At 45.8% G+C, this 14627-nt stretch overlaps 1 pseudogene; it reads left to right on the forward strand.

The window, feature by feature from the left end:
• The first annotated feature begins 13764 nt into the window (after positions 1 to 13764).
• On the forward strand, positions 13765 to 14187 carry LOC116275235 (annotated as a pseudogene).
• The last annotated feature ends 440 nt before the right edge of the window (positions 14188 to 14627 follow it).

Below are 14627 nucleotides of genomic sequence, written 5' to 3' on the forward strand. Positions count from 1 at the left end.
GCCCGTGAGAGGCAGAGTCAATGGTCCAGGGCCAGCGGGCCTCCCGCAAAAGGCTGCACAGGTCAGTAGTCGGCTACCGTCGTTTGGTAAAAGGAAAGATAATCTGTTGATATTTATGCCTTGTTGTAAATGTCTGCTGGTAGCAATCTGTGAGTGTGACAGTCACCACTGTTTTTTATTTTTCTGTATCACTAGAAATATTCTTTGGAGCTTTAAAGCCTCCTGCAGTGAGAAACTATTACATAAACACACTGTTTGGAGAGAAGAAAATTCCCTGTAATTCTTGTTCTCTAGAGGTGTGTGGTGATCATTAGAACCACAATCCTCAGCTCTGTCCTGGGGGCCCCAGATATGGTTCATTCCCTTGGTGTGTTAACCCCCAAACCCTTCATTCTCCGTTTTTAAATTTCCCCTGAAGAAGGAAAAAAGACATTCCCATTGCCTGTGAGGACAGGGATCCTGGGGTGAGCCCTGCAGATTGTGAAGTTCAAGCCACAAGCTCAGTGATCGTTGGGGTTGAAGGGTCGTGGGGATGAGATAGATGCAGATTCAGGAGTCTGCCCTGCTCCGTGCACCTGGCAGTTCTCTCCTCAGCTCAGGCCTTCCCGGATCCTGGAATATTGAACTTTAAGAGGTATCACAGTCACACTGCAGCCACAGAGTCAGGCCGTCTGAGTGTTGGTTTGTCTGTCTTGTGACAAGGACGCAAAAGATCCATGGCTCCTGCAAGCAGGGAGGTTTGCGGAGAGGTGCGCACTGTGCAATTAAAGTGTAACCTGAACCACTGCCCTGCAGACTGTGCCAGAGCTCGCACGTGTGTGCCTGTAGGGGTGTGTGTGTAGGTGCGCACGTGGGGTGTATGTGTGCGAGCGCATGCGTGTGTGCTGGGGGGATGTTAACAGCTTCCCTGAGGGGCAATTGACATACGATAACACTGTGTTCAAAGTGTAGAATCTGACAAGTTTTGACGGACGTATATACCCATGAAACCATCACCATACAGTGAACACGTCCATCCCCCCTAAGTATTTTCCTGTGCTTCTCTGCAATCCCTCCCTTCTGCCCCTCCCACTCTGCCCCACCCCAGGCAACCACTGATCTGCTTTCTGCCACAATACAAAGATTTGCAAACCGCTTCTAAAACCGTTTCTGAGCCCAGCAGGCAAATATTTTCTTTTTGGAGGGTGGGCCTTTCACTGATTGTTTAAAATTCTCAATTCAGAGAGAGATGGGAGGAAGGAGGACAGGGAAGACTGGCCTGGGCCCCTTCTGGGAGGCCTGGCCCTAACCACAACCCCAACTTGGCTCACGTGCCCTGGAACCTCTGCCCACAGGACAGCCCTGACTTCCCCTCTCCAAGCTTTGCAGGGCCCTCATTACCTTTCCTGGTCAGGCTCTGTACAATCTGGGACTCTTAGCCAGTCCCGACGCCAAAACAACAAAAACCAGAGACGGGGCGCCGGCGGGGGCGGTGGGTGTTGGAGCCAATCCCTGCAACCTCTCTCTCATCCCTGCGGTGCTGAGCTGCTAAACCAGGTCCTTCTCTCTCTTTCCTTCCTTAGGGCTTTGCTCCTGGTGCTCTGCTCTTCTTCATCTGGATCTCTCCTTTACTGGCTTCTCTCCCACCTTCTGCCACCCCTGCAGCCCATGGCAATGCAAACAGACTCATCTATGTCCTCAGTCTGTTTGCAGAACCACTGCCCTGGCCTGGCTCTGCTCAAAGACACCACACCTCCGTTCTCCAAGTCCCGCACCTGTGGGATGCAGGTGGGGCTGGGAATGGGCACTCCCCTGACCCCACTCCTGCATCAATCCGATCCCCCTCCGATGCAGGAAGGGTTCCAGATGTTGGGGAGCCATGGAAATTTTCCAGTGTACATATGGTGTTCTGGCTTGGGCAAATCATGATGAAGATAATTTCCCCACAAAATAGGAGAGAACATCTGTGATGGCGCCTGGTTCATTTCCTAGCACAGTGTAGGCATCAGGACACTGAAGGGCTTACACAAGAGATTTATTGGGGTTATGGAAAAAACAAAACTCAGAAGAGTAGAGCTTAGTAGGCAGATGTAGATTTTAAAAGCTCTGTAAGAGATACATAAATATTTATTCAACAAGACACAAAAATCACTAACCCAAAAGAAAAAGATCGTTACATTAGATGATAGTAAAATTAAGAATTTCTTTTCATCAGTAAGAAAGTAAAAAGGAATATACAGTAGCCAAAAGACCCATATCTGGAATATATAAAGAATTCCTACAACCTAGTAAGAAAAGATTGATGACTTAATAGAAAAAAAAAAAAAAAACAAGAGCCAAAGAAATAAACAGCTGGAAATGGATGGCAGTAATGGTGGCACATCAACATGAATATACCTAATGCCACTGAACTGCACACTGGTAAAAATGGAAGCTGGGTACAGGGGCTCATGCCTGCAATCCGAGCTACTCAGATGGCTGAGTAGATATAAAACCAGAGTTAAAAATAATAAAATAATTTAATTAATTGTAAAAAGAAAAAGAAATTAACAGCTGCTTCACAAAAGAAAGAAACAATAAAAGAAGGAAGAATAAGGAAGGGAAGGAAGAAAGAAAAAAATGATGCATTTGGCCAAGAAGAAAATTAAAAATGCTCAACCTCATAAGGCATCAACCAATTAAAACCACAGTGAGAAACAAATACTCACCTACCAGAATGGCTGAAACTATAGGGATTGTTAATACCAAGTGCTGGGAGAAATGTGAGGTAACCAAAATTCTCATACACAGATGGTTGGTGAGAATGTAAAATAGCACAACCACTTGGGAAAACTCTTCGGCAGTATCTACTAACACCAGCATACTCCACTGCCCAGAAATGCCACTCCTAGGCATAGACCCAAAAGAAACGTGAAAACGTGTTCACCAGTGATGTGTACATGTCCGTCAACAGGAGAATGGCTGGTCAGGCGCTGTGGCTCACGCCTGTAATCCCAGCACTTGGGGAGGCCAATCATTTGAGCCCAGGCGTTCGAGACCAGTCTGGGCAACATAGTAAGACCCCCATCTCTACAAAGAATTTTGAAAATTAGCTGGGCGTGGTTGTGCACACCTGTGGTCCTAGCTGCTTAGGAAGCTGAGGCAGGAGAATCACTTGAGCCCAGGAGTCAGAGGCTGTAGTGAGTTATGATTCAACACTGCACTCCAGCTGGGTGACAGAGCAAGCCCCTGTCACTAAAACAAATAACAATAATAAGTTAATTTTAAAAAAACCCAGGAGAATGCCTAAATACATTTTAATAAACTTATAAATGAATTCTTATAGTAATGAAAGTGGATTAGCAACTGCTAAACCCAGCTGATGAATCTCATCAATGTGTTGAACAAAAGAAGCCAGATACAGAGGAATTCATACCGCATGATTACATTAGACAAGGTTAAAACCCAGGCCAAACCAACTATGGTATTAAGAACCAGTGTCAGTGAGCTGCTTAGTGCTTTGGGGAATGGTGCTTGTGGGGAGGGTGGCTCTGGTAATATTCTTTCTTGATTTGGGTGTCCCAGGTGTGCCTACTTTGTGACAATTCATCAAGCTGTACTCAGGGTCAGTAGCTTTTCTGTATATATATAACACACACACACACACACACACACACACACACACACACACATATATATATATTTTTGAGACAGAGTCTCACTCCGTCACCCAGGCTGGAGTGCAGTGGCATGATCTAGGCACACTGCAACCTCCGCCTCCTGGATTCTCCTGCCTCAGCCTCCCGAGTAGCTGGGATTATAGCATGCTCCACGACACCCAGCTAATTTTTGTATTTTTAGTAGAGACGAAGTTTCACCATGTTGGCCAGGATGGTCTTGATCTCCTGACCTCATGATCCGCCCACCTCAGCCTCCCAAAGTGCTGGGATTACAGGCATGAGCCACTGTGCCCGGGCTTCAGTTGATTTTTAAAAGCTCCTACTGATTGAAGCTTAATTGGTTGATTGATTGGGTGATTGGCAGGGTGTCTCTCTGCTGCTCAGGCTATAGTGCGGTGGCGCCATCTCGGCTCACTGCAACCTCTGCCTCCCAGGTTCAAATGATCCTCGTGCCTCAGCCTCCTGAGTAGCTGGGACTAAAGGTACGCACCACCATGCCTGGCGAATTTTTGTATTTTTTGTAGAGATAGAGTTTCACCATGTTGCCCAGACTGATCTCAAACTTCTGAGTTCAAATGATCTGCCTGCTTCAACCTACCAAAGTGCTGGGATTACAGGCATGAGCCACTACACCCAGGCCGAAGCATTATATTGTATTTAAAGCAAACACTCCTGGCTGGGCCCTGTGGCTCATGCCTGTAATCCCAGCACTATGGGAGGCTGAGGCGGGTGGAACGCTTGAGGTCAGGAGTTTGAGACCAGTCTGGCCAACATGGCAGAATCCCATCTCTACTAAAAATACAAAAACTAACCGGGTGTGGTGGAGAACACTTGTAATCCCAACTACTCAGGAGGCTGAGGCAGAAAGATTGCTTGAACTTTGGAGGTGGAGGTTGCAGTGAGCCGAGATCATGCCACTGCACTCCAGCCTGGGCGACAGAGTGAGACTGCACTTCAAAAACAAAGACAAAAACCTCTTCTCATTGGCATCCTCACTTGCTCTTTTTGCCCCATATGAAATAATCAAAAGCAGAATAGTTCTCAGCAGACTGATTTCCATGTAATGATATGTACATCTCAACAATGCATGCATTCTTTGTTTATAAAAGAATAAAGCATTACTGATTCTGGAATTGATTGATAAAGGGAAGGGTAGGTCTTCAAACCAACAAATTGGCCAATGGATAAAATTGCAAAATGCCAAGCAGAGAAAGGCGGGGACCAGCCATATTTTCTTTTGAATCTTCACTTTGACTGATGGAATGAGGGTATTCTCTCCCTTAAAGAGAAGTGTACCTTGGTGGAGCAGACAGGGAAGATGTTCACATGTAGGCAGGTGCCTTTCTTACAGAACTGATTCCGTGCGGACCGACTCTTACCTAAGGCCAGTCCTGGGCATAGGGCAGGAGCTGAAGCCGGGAAGCTGGTGTCTTGCCTTTGCCAGACCAGGTGGCCTGTGAGAGGTTCCATTCTATTCTGTTCAGTTCTTCATGGCAACAACTCCTTATCATGTTACTTACGCTGAGCCTTGGGGATCCAAAAATAAATTCGATGTGGCTCCTGTTCTCAAGGGCAGTGTCTTAGTCTGTTTGGGTTGCTACAACAGAATACCATGAATGGAGTGGCTTATCAACAACAGAAATGTGCTATTCACACACACACTCTGGTGGCTGAACGTGCGCAATCAAGGCGCTGGTGGATGTGGTGCCTGCCGAGGCCCCACATTCTCTACCACAGATGGTGCCTTCTCACCGTGTCCTCGCATGGTGAAGGGGCAAAGGAGCTCCCTGGAGCCTCTTTTATAAGGGCGTTAATCCCATTCATGAGGGGTCCACCCTCATGACCTATTCACCTTTCAAAGGCCCCACCTCCTAATACTATCACATTGACCATTAGGTTTCAACACACGAGTTTCGGGGGGACCACATCCATTCAGACCATCGCAGGCGATACAAAGGAGGAGGAGATTAGAAGATGGGGTCTTGATACAAAGGTGATGAATAATGCTGTAATAGACTATGACCCTGGACAAGTGGCTGAACCTCTCTGCGCCTTAGTCTCCTCAGCAGTGAACTGAGGATAGCATAGTACCTCTCCACAGGGCTGTTGTAAGGGTAAAATGAGATTAAACCTGTGCCCAACACGACCATGGCTCAGTACATGATTTTGCTGTATAACTGTAACAATGATGGCAAGACCCTGGTGATGACGATGATGAGGGCACCCATCAAGAAGGGGCACTCAACCCAGCCCGGGAATTCAGGGGTGCCTTCTTGGAGGAGGTCATGCCCGAGCTGGGTCTTAGAAGATAAACGTTTGAGAGAGGCTATGGTTAAAAAAAAAAAAAAAAAAAAAAGGGAGAATGTGTTTCAGACCAGGCACAATCCAAGAACGTGAGACAGCGTAACCCTCCAGGAGCCGGGGTGTGGGGTACGGAGTGGTGGGGAGTGGTGGGGGTGCTGGAGGGGGGCCTTCTATACCAGATGGATGAGCTAGAATCTCATCCTGTGACAGGGAATCACTGAGGGGATTTTGTTAAATGCCTTTGAAGTAAAATCATCAGGACGCGGTGTTTGATCGGTTAGGGTTGAAGGGACGAGGAGTCCGTGACACCGGAAACAAGAAGAAATTGGGTGTGGCGGAAGAGGGCCACGCATTCTGTTTTGACCTGGCCGACTTGGATTTGCCTGTGAAGCAGTCTTAAGCGAATGTCTGGCAAGCGGTCAGCACACCCAGCTGAGGCTCGGGGAGGGCGTGTGTGATGCTGGGACTGTGAGAGAGGAATGCCAGGCACAGAGAGGAGGGGTCGCCTCAGAGCACCAGCACCCGGGGGCAAGCACAGGGAGAGGGGAAGACAAGGAGGACCAGGACCAGAAGGAGCTTAGTATTTGTTTGTTTGTGTGCTGCCATAACAAAGTATCACAGACTGGGGGCTTCACCAACAGACACCTTCTCTCTCACAGTTCTGGAGGCTGGGAGTCCGCGAGCAAAGGGTGGGCAGGGCTGGTTCCTCTCGAAGCCTCTCTGTTGGCTCCAGACGGCCACCTTCCTGCCGTGTCCTCACACGCTCACTCCTTGCTCTGAGTGTTGTCTATGTCCAAATTTCCTCTTCTTATGAGGACACCAGTTCTACTGGATTAGGGGCTACTCTGATGGCCTCGCCCTAACTTCATCACCGCTGTAAGGAGCCTATCTCCAAATATAGTCACATTCTGAGACGCTGGAGGTTAGTACTTCAACAGCGAATTTTGAGGGTACACAGCTCAGCCTATAATAGGCCTGCTGGACTTGGCATTGGGAAGTCATTGATGTGCTTGATAAGAACAAGGGGAGAGGAAAGGGGCCGGCTGCAGGCCTGGAGAGAGGGGGCGACATGGGGTAGCCCAGGGGCTGACTGTGGGCAGGAGCTGGATGGAGAAGGAGTCTCCAGGCTCAGGAGGGACTTGAGCAGGGCACAGGCTGAGGGAAGCGTGGACTGAGGGAGGGAAGGGATGAAAGGTGGGGTCACAGAGCCACTGGCCGAGCATGCATGTCTGCCTGGGGTCCAGGTTGCCCCACATCACGCACACTGAGTTAAACCTCCAGGAGAGCATGGAGCCTGCCCAGAGACTGTGTCAAACCCTGAGGCATCCTGGCTCTCACTCCCTCAGGAACGGTGACCAAAGGAAGAACTGGTCACCCTGGAACACCAGAGGTTGTGTCACTGTGGCTTCATGGAACAGAAATGTCAAATCTGTGGATTTAGCTGATAATTGTCTCCTTAGCCACAAGATATTTTCTAAATTAAAAAACAATTTTTTCCACTTATGTGAGGTTCCTAGAGTAGTGAATTTCGCAGACACAAATGGGGGTTGCCAGGGAACAGGGAGAGGAAGAGTAAGAAATGAGTGTTTAATGGGACAGAATTTCAGTTTGGGACGATGGAAAGGAGCTGGAGATGGATGGTGGTGATGGTTGCACAGCAATGTGAAAGCACTTAACACTGGTGAAATGCACACTTAAAAATGGTTAAGATGGTACACTGCAGGAGGCCAAGGTGGGTGGATTGCTTGAGCCTAGGAGTTCAAGCCAGCTTGGGCAACATGCTGAAACCCCATCTCTACTAAAAACACAAAACATTTTTGGGCATGGTGGCGTGCACCTGCAGTCCCAGTTATTCAGGAAACTGAGGTGGGAGGATTGCTTGAGCCGAGATCGCACCACTGCACCTCGGCCTGGGAGACAGAGGAAGACTCTGTCTCAAAAAAATAAAAAAAAATATGGTTAAGATGGTAAATTTTCCGTTGTATTTTACCACAATTTAAATAAATAAATTGTTAGGCCAGGTGCGGTGGCTCACCCTTGTAATCCCAGCACTTTGGGAGGCCGAGGTGGATGGATCACTTGAGGTCAGGAGTTCAAGACCAGCCTGGGCAACATGGTAAAACCTCTTCTCTACTAAAAATACAAAAATTAGCTGGATGTGGTGGCGCACACCTGTAATCCCAGCTACTCGGAGGCTGAGGTAGGAGAATTGCTTGAACCCGGGAGGTGGAGGTTGCAGTGAGCTGAGATCACACCACTGCACTCCAGCCTGGGTGACAGAGCAAGACTCTATCTCAAATAAATAAATAAATAAATAAATATAAATAAATTTGTTTTAAAGAAAGATTTCTATGGAGTTAGTTTTCCCCCCTGACATGCATTTTTGAATATTTGGGACAAAATATCCCTAATGGTCTTGATCAGCAAAGCTGTTTTTTAGAAAGTGTCAGAAGAGTTGCTCGGAACAGTCCATGAAGTACACGTAACTTGACCTTTCCAATGGACAAAAAGAGAGGAAGTTGGTACTCAGTGAGGCAATCTCGTCAACAAGCAATTCGACTGAACTGACACTTATTGGGCATCCACTGTGCGCCAGGCGTGGTAGGGAGGGAGACTTGTCTGCATGATGACTTGGCTTTTTCTCGTGCTCTGCTTTTTCACGACTGGCATGTTGCTCTCCAGGTGAACAGCCGTGTCGAGCAGTGCTGTGATTTGGGGTGCTCCCTGCTCTCCCATGTCTATGGCCTGGTCTTTTCCCAGAAGCAGCTGGGGCGCTCCACCTTGCCCTCCCTTGGGTCCCTTTGTGTCTCGGGTGTCCTTCCAAAGTGGGGAGGCAGATCTGAGTCCTTCCCATGTCCTCACCTCAGAGGCCCAAGTACCTTCTAAGTGTGAAGACTTAAAAAAACTTACAATGGAGGGCGGTGGGAGAGGATTGGAATTCCAGAAAATTCTGAATGAAAACAGCAGTTGCAAAATGGAATGGCTTTGCAAACTGCAGCCAATTTTTCGGTGGCTGTCTTGGGCTTTGGCCGGACCATTCGAAAATCTGCCGCTGAAGGATCCAGAGAGAGCGGCAGAAAGCACAGGGAAGCTAGAACCAAGGGGTCCCCAGCTCCCAGCCCACCAGCTCCCAGCCTCAGGCCCTGTTTGGCTGTGACTGAGGAAGCTCAAGCCCCAAAGCCAGCGTGAAGCAAGGGTTGGGGCAGCTCCGGTTTCAGCCGGACTTGCCTGTGTAATACTGGGACTGGGTAACCTGATGCCCCAAACTCAGAGCCAGTTCTGGCTGTTGGCTCCAGCGGCCTGAGGGGAGCTGAGGCTACTTTTCAGGCACACCAGAAATGTCTGTGTTCTTTCTCAGATGGGTCGGCAGACTGTTCTGGGTGCCAGGACTTTGATGAAATGGATTTGGATACAAATCAAATATTTAAATTGATGTTCTCCCTCTTTGGAAGGACCATTCCAGTTGGACCTGTGGACTTGTTTTTACATAAGATTTGGACTCCTTTAAATGTGCATTTTTTTTCCCTGTCTTGAATATGCCTGGGGCAGACAGTGGCTGTATTTGAAAGCCCCGAGGCTGCTGGTGTGGCTCCAGAGAGGGAGCAGGCACCTCAGCTAACCCTCTTGGCCGAAAGTGCACTTGTTAGAAAACCAATTCATGTGCCTGCTGGCTCCCCATGGTTATATATTATTTAATCACACAGGTCTTGGGTTTATGCCAAGCAGCAACTTGCTGTCTGCCATCTTTCAGGGAAGAATAAGCAAGGCAAATTCATTCAGTTCTGTCTCTTTTTCAGCCTCTTGGGCTAAATGAAAGCAAGAAAGTGTTATGAACATCCCAAAGTGCTGTGAAACACCCATCTTGGTGAAAATAGACACCCTGTTTCCTTTTGAAAAATAGCACTTTGTGAAAGGAATTTTTACCCATACATTTAGCTCAGATATTTCTAGATATTTCAAAGGGCCTCCCTTCTTCCCTTTACTTTAGATAGAGAGACAGACTAAAGAAATGTGAAATTCCTTTAGCCACAAACTTGTCTGGGACCTGGCCTGGGGCATGAGTCTCCATCCTGGCTGGTGACGGCTGACACCGGGGCATACAGTGGCAGTTGTGAGAGAATTTCCAGGGAGGTGCAAAAACTCGATACTTTTACTTCTACAGAGCCCACAAAGCCCTGTGCACAAAGGCCCCCTGCATCTTGGAAGGAGCAGGTGGGACATTTTCTTTTGGGGATGGGGTCCAGGACGAGCTGTGAGCTCCTCTCTGTCCCGCCATCCAGGTGGTTCCACTGTTGCCCTGCTGAGAGCTGGAGGCTCCATTCCCCCTCCGAGCCCAGCCTGCCAGCTCCTTCACACGCCTTTAATCTGGTGCCTTCCTCCTAGCACGCACCTTTCTTTTTCTAAAAATAAAAATAAAAGTTTTACTTTATTTCAATAGTTTCTTGGGGAACCAGTGGTTTTTGGTTACATGGATAAGTTCTTTAGTGGTGATTTCTGAGATTTTGGTGCACCCATCACCCACGAGTGTACACTGAACACAATATGTGGTCTTTTATCCCTCATCCCCCTTCTACCCTTGAACTCCCCCTGGAGTCTATTACATCATTCTTAGGCCTTTTCATCCACATGGTTTAGTTCCCACTTGTAAGTGAGAACATACGATATTTGGCTTTCCATTCCTGAGTTAGTTCACTTAGAATAATAACCTCCAATTCCATCCAAGTTGCTGCAAAGGCTTTTATTTCACTTAGTTTTATGTCTGAGTAGTATTCCATGTTGTAAATATACCACATTTTCTTTATTCACTCATTGGTTGATGGGCATTTAGGTTGGTTCTGTATTTTTGCAGTTGTGAATTGTGCTGCTATAAACATGTGTGTGCAAGTGTCTTTTTCGTATAATGACTTCTTTTCCTTTGGGTAGACACCCAGGAGTGCGATTGCTGGATTGAATGGTAGCTCTACTTCTACTTCTTTAAGGAATCTCCACCCTGTTTTCCATGGTGGTTGTACCAGTTTACATTTTCACCAGCAGTGTAAAAGTGTTCCCTTTTCACCAAATCCATGCCGACATCTATTGTTTTTTTAATTTTTTAATTATGGCCATTCTTGCAGAGTAAGGTGGTATCACATTGTGGTTTTAATTTGCATTTCCCTGATCATTAGTGACGTTGAGCGTTTTTTCATCTGTTCGCTATTTGTGTATCTTCTTTTGAGAATTGTCTGTTCACGCCCTTTGCCCACTTTTTGATGGGATTATTATTATTATTGTTATTTTTGCTGATTTGTCTGAGTTCCTTGTAGATTCTGGATATTTATCCTTTGACAGAGGCATAATTTGAGAACATTTTCTCCCCACTCTGTGGGTTGTCTGTTTACTCTGCTGATTATTTCTTTTGCTGTGCAGAAGCCTTTCAGTTTAATTAGGTGCCATTTATTTATTTTTGTTTTCGTTGCATTTGTTTTTGGGTTTTTAGTCATGAATTCTTTTCTGAATCCAATGTGTAGAAGAGTCTTTCCAATATGATCTTCTAGAATTTGTATGTCTTCAGGTCTTAGATTCTAAGTGTTTGATCCATCTTGAGTTGATTTTTGTATAAGGTGAGAGATGAGGATCCTGTTTCATTCTTCTACATGTGGCTTGCCAGTTTTCTCAGCACCATTTATTGAATAGAATATCCTTTCTCCACTTTATGTTTTTGTATGCTTTGTCAAAGATCAGTTGACTGTAAGTATTTGGCTTTATTTCTGTGTTCTCTATTTTGTTCCATTGGTTTATCTGCTTATTTCTATTCCAGTACCATGCTGTTTTGGTGACTATAGTCTTGTAGTATAATTTGAAGTCAGGTAATGTGATCCCTCTGGCTTTCTTCCTTTTGCTTAGTGTTGCTTTGGCTATGTGTACATTTTTTTGGTTCCATATTAATTTTAGGATTTTTTTTTTCTAGTTCTGTGAAGAATGATGATGGTATTTTGATGGGAATTGCATTGAATCTATAATTGCTTTGAGCAGTATGGTCATTTTTACAATATTGATTCTACCCATCCATGAGCATGGGATGTGTTTCCATCTGATTGTGTCATCTATGATTTCTTTCAGCAGTGCCTTGTAGTTTTCCTAGTAAAGCTCTTTCACCTCCTTGGTTAAGTATTTTCCTAAGTATTTTATTATTATTATTTTAATTTTTTACAGCTGTTGTAAAAGGGATTGAGTTCTTGATTGATTCTCAGCTTGGTCATTGTTGGTGTATAGCACAGCTACTGCTTTGTGTACATTAATTTTGTATCCTGAAACTTTACTGAATTCATTTATCAGATCTAGGAGTTTTTTGGAAGAGTCTTTAGGGCATTCTAGGTATACGATCACGTCATCAGGAAGCAGTGGCAGTTTGACTTCCTCTTTTCCAATTTGAATGACCTTTATTTATTTCTCTTGTCTGACTCTGGGTAGGACTTCCAGTACCAAGTTGAGTAGAAGTTGTGAAAGTGGGCATTTTTGTCTTGTTCCAATTCTCAGGGAGAATCAAGCACATACCTTTCTCTTTCCCTCTTTCCACCCTTTGTGCAGTCTGGCGGGAGTCATGTTTTCCTACAGTGACTCTTTCTGTGTCATTTATTGCCAGGAATACATATCCCCAGAATCCCCTTTATTTACTCAGTCATTTGAGTGTCACCTGCATGGTGTCCAGCCTAGAGACCAGCCTCTGCTATGTCCACAGTTAAAGGTTTCTGTCTCGGCACAGCCAAGCACATCAGATGCTGGGTCAGACTCCTCAAAGCAATATCCAGGAGTCAGGGGACACAAGCGCTTCTATGCCTGTTGTTCCAGTGAGGAAGTCTTGACTTAAAACTATGGTTGTGGGAATTGAAAACCAAAGAGAAGCTCAATGCACAGGCTTGCTAAAAAGAGAGAGCACTGGAGTCCCTACCTCATGGGGTCCTTGGGAGAACTAAACGAGGAAACTCACACAGTTGCTTAGCACTCTCTGGCACATGGTAAACTGTTGATACTTTAATCTCCTTGAACTGCTGGCATCCCTCAGAATTCAGTCCTTAGAGATCACATGTGGATCTACACAGCGTACAGAAGAAAAGTGCAAGAAGACTGCACAGCATCCAAAAGCTAAGCTTCTCCAGCTTGGGTGAATTCTGGGATCAGCAGATCCTCCCTTTAGGATCTGGGGGCTGCCACCCGGCATCTAGAATCAGGGCTGACAGTCACTGCTCAGTCTCTCTCTCTCTCTCATTCTCTCTCTCTCTCTCACACACACACATACACACACACACACACACACACACACACACACACACACACACACACATATCTGGGAGGCCCAGGGGGCTACAGTGTCCAGAGTCAGCCCGTCCTGGAAATCCACAGCCCACCAGGTCTGTGTCAAGGCTTTGAAATCACATCCGAGTGTTTCGATTGAGAGCAAGTATGCTGCATGGAAAATGATTTCTTTGTAATCGCACAGTAGAAAAATGAAACTGTCTCCTAAATAAAATGTCAAATATCCTAAAGTGCCTGGGAGCATTGTAGTGACATCAACTTCAGAGTTTATTATTTCATTGATGGAGCCAGACTTGGGGCAAAAAGGCAATGACACTTTATCAGAAAAGGAATTTTTTTGGGAAAAAAGATAAAACCTTTTGTTTTATGAGACTAGCATTACTCCTATAGCAGAGCAGCCAAGGACACTACAAGAAAAGAAAATTAAAGGCCAATATCCCTAATGAACATAGATGCAAAAGTCCTCAACACAATTCTAGCAAGCTACTCTTACACTAGAGTCCTACAGACTGCTGCTCATGCTGCCACCATGTGTTCAGTGATCCTTGAGAGGTTCCAGCACATTTTGTGAGTATTCAAGGGGTGACAGAAAATAGCCTTTGCCATCACTGCCATTAAGGGTGTGGGTCGAAGATATGCTCATGTGGCATTGAGGAAAGCAGATACTGACCTCACCAAAAGGTCAGGAAAGCTCACTGAGGATGTGGTGGAACATGTCATCACCATTATGCAGAATCCATGCCAGTACAAGATCCCAGACTGGTTCTTGAATAGACAGGAGGATGTACATGATGGAAAATATAGCCAGGACCTGGCCAATGGTCTGGAGAAACTAAAGAAGATTTGGGTCAATAAAGGGCTGCACCAATTCTGGGACTTTTGTGTCCAAGGTCAGCACACCAAGACCATTGGCCATCAGGTCCATACCATAGGTATGTCCAAGAAGAAATAAGTCTGGGGCCTTGTCTGTTAATTAATAGTTTATATACCCCCCAAAAATACTAGCAACTAGAATTCAACAGCAGAGTAAAGGAACCATTCATCATGATCAAGTGGGATTTATCCTTGGAATGCAAGGATGGCTCAACATATTCAAATCAATTGATGTGATATATCACATTTACAGAATGAGAGACAAAAACCATATGATCATCTCAATATTTGCAGAAAAGACACCTGACAAAATTCACTGTGCTTTCTTCATAAAAACTCTTAACAAATTAGGTAAAAAAGGAATCCACCTCAGCACAATGAAGGCCATACATGATAAGGCCAAAGTCAACATCATATTCAACAGGGAAAAGTTGAAAGCTTTCCCTCTAAGATCAGGAACAAGACAAGAATGCCCATTTTCACTACTTCTATTCAACATGGTACTGGAAGTCCTTGTTA

Source organism: Papio anubis, chromosome 6, assembly GCF_008728515.1.
Source record: "Papio anubis isolate 15944 chromosome 6, Panubis1.0, whole genome shotgun sequence".
NCBI lineage: Eukaryota > Metazoa > Chordata > Mammalia > Primates > Cercopithecidae > Papio > Papio anubis.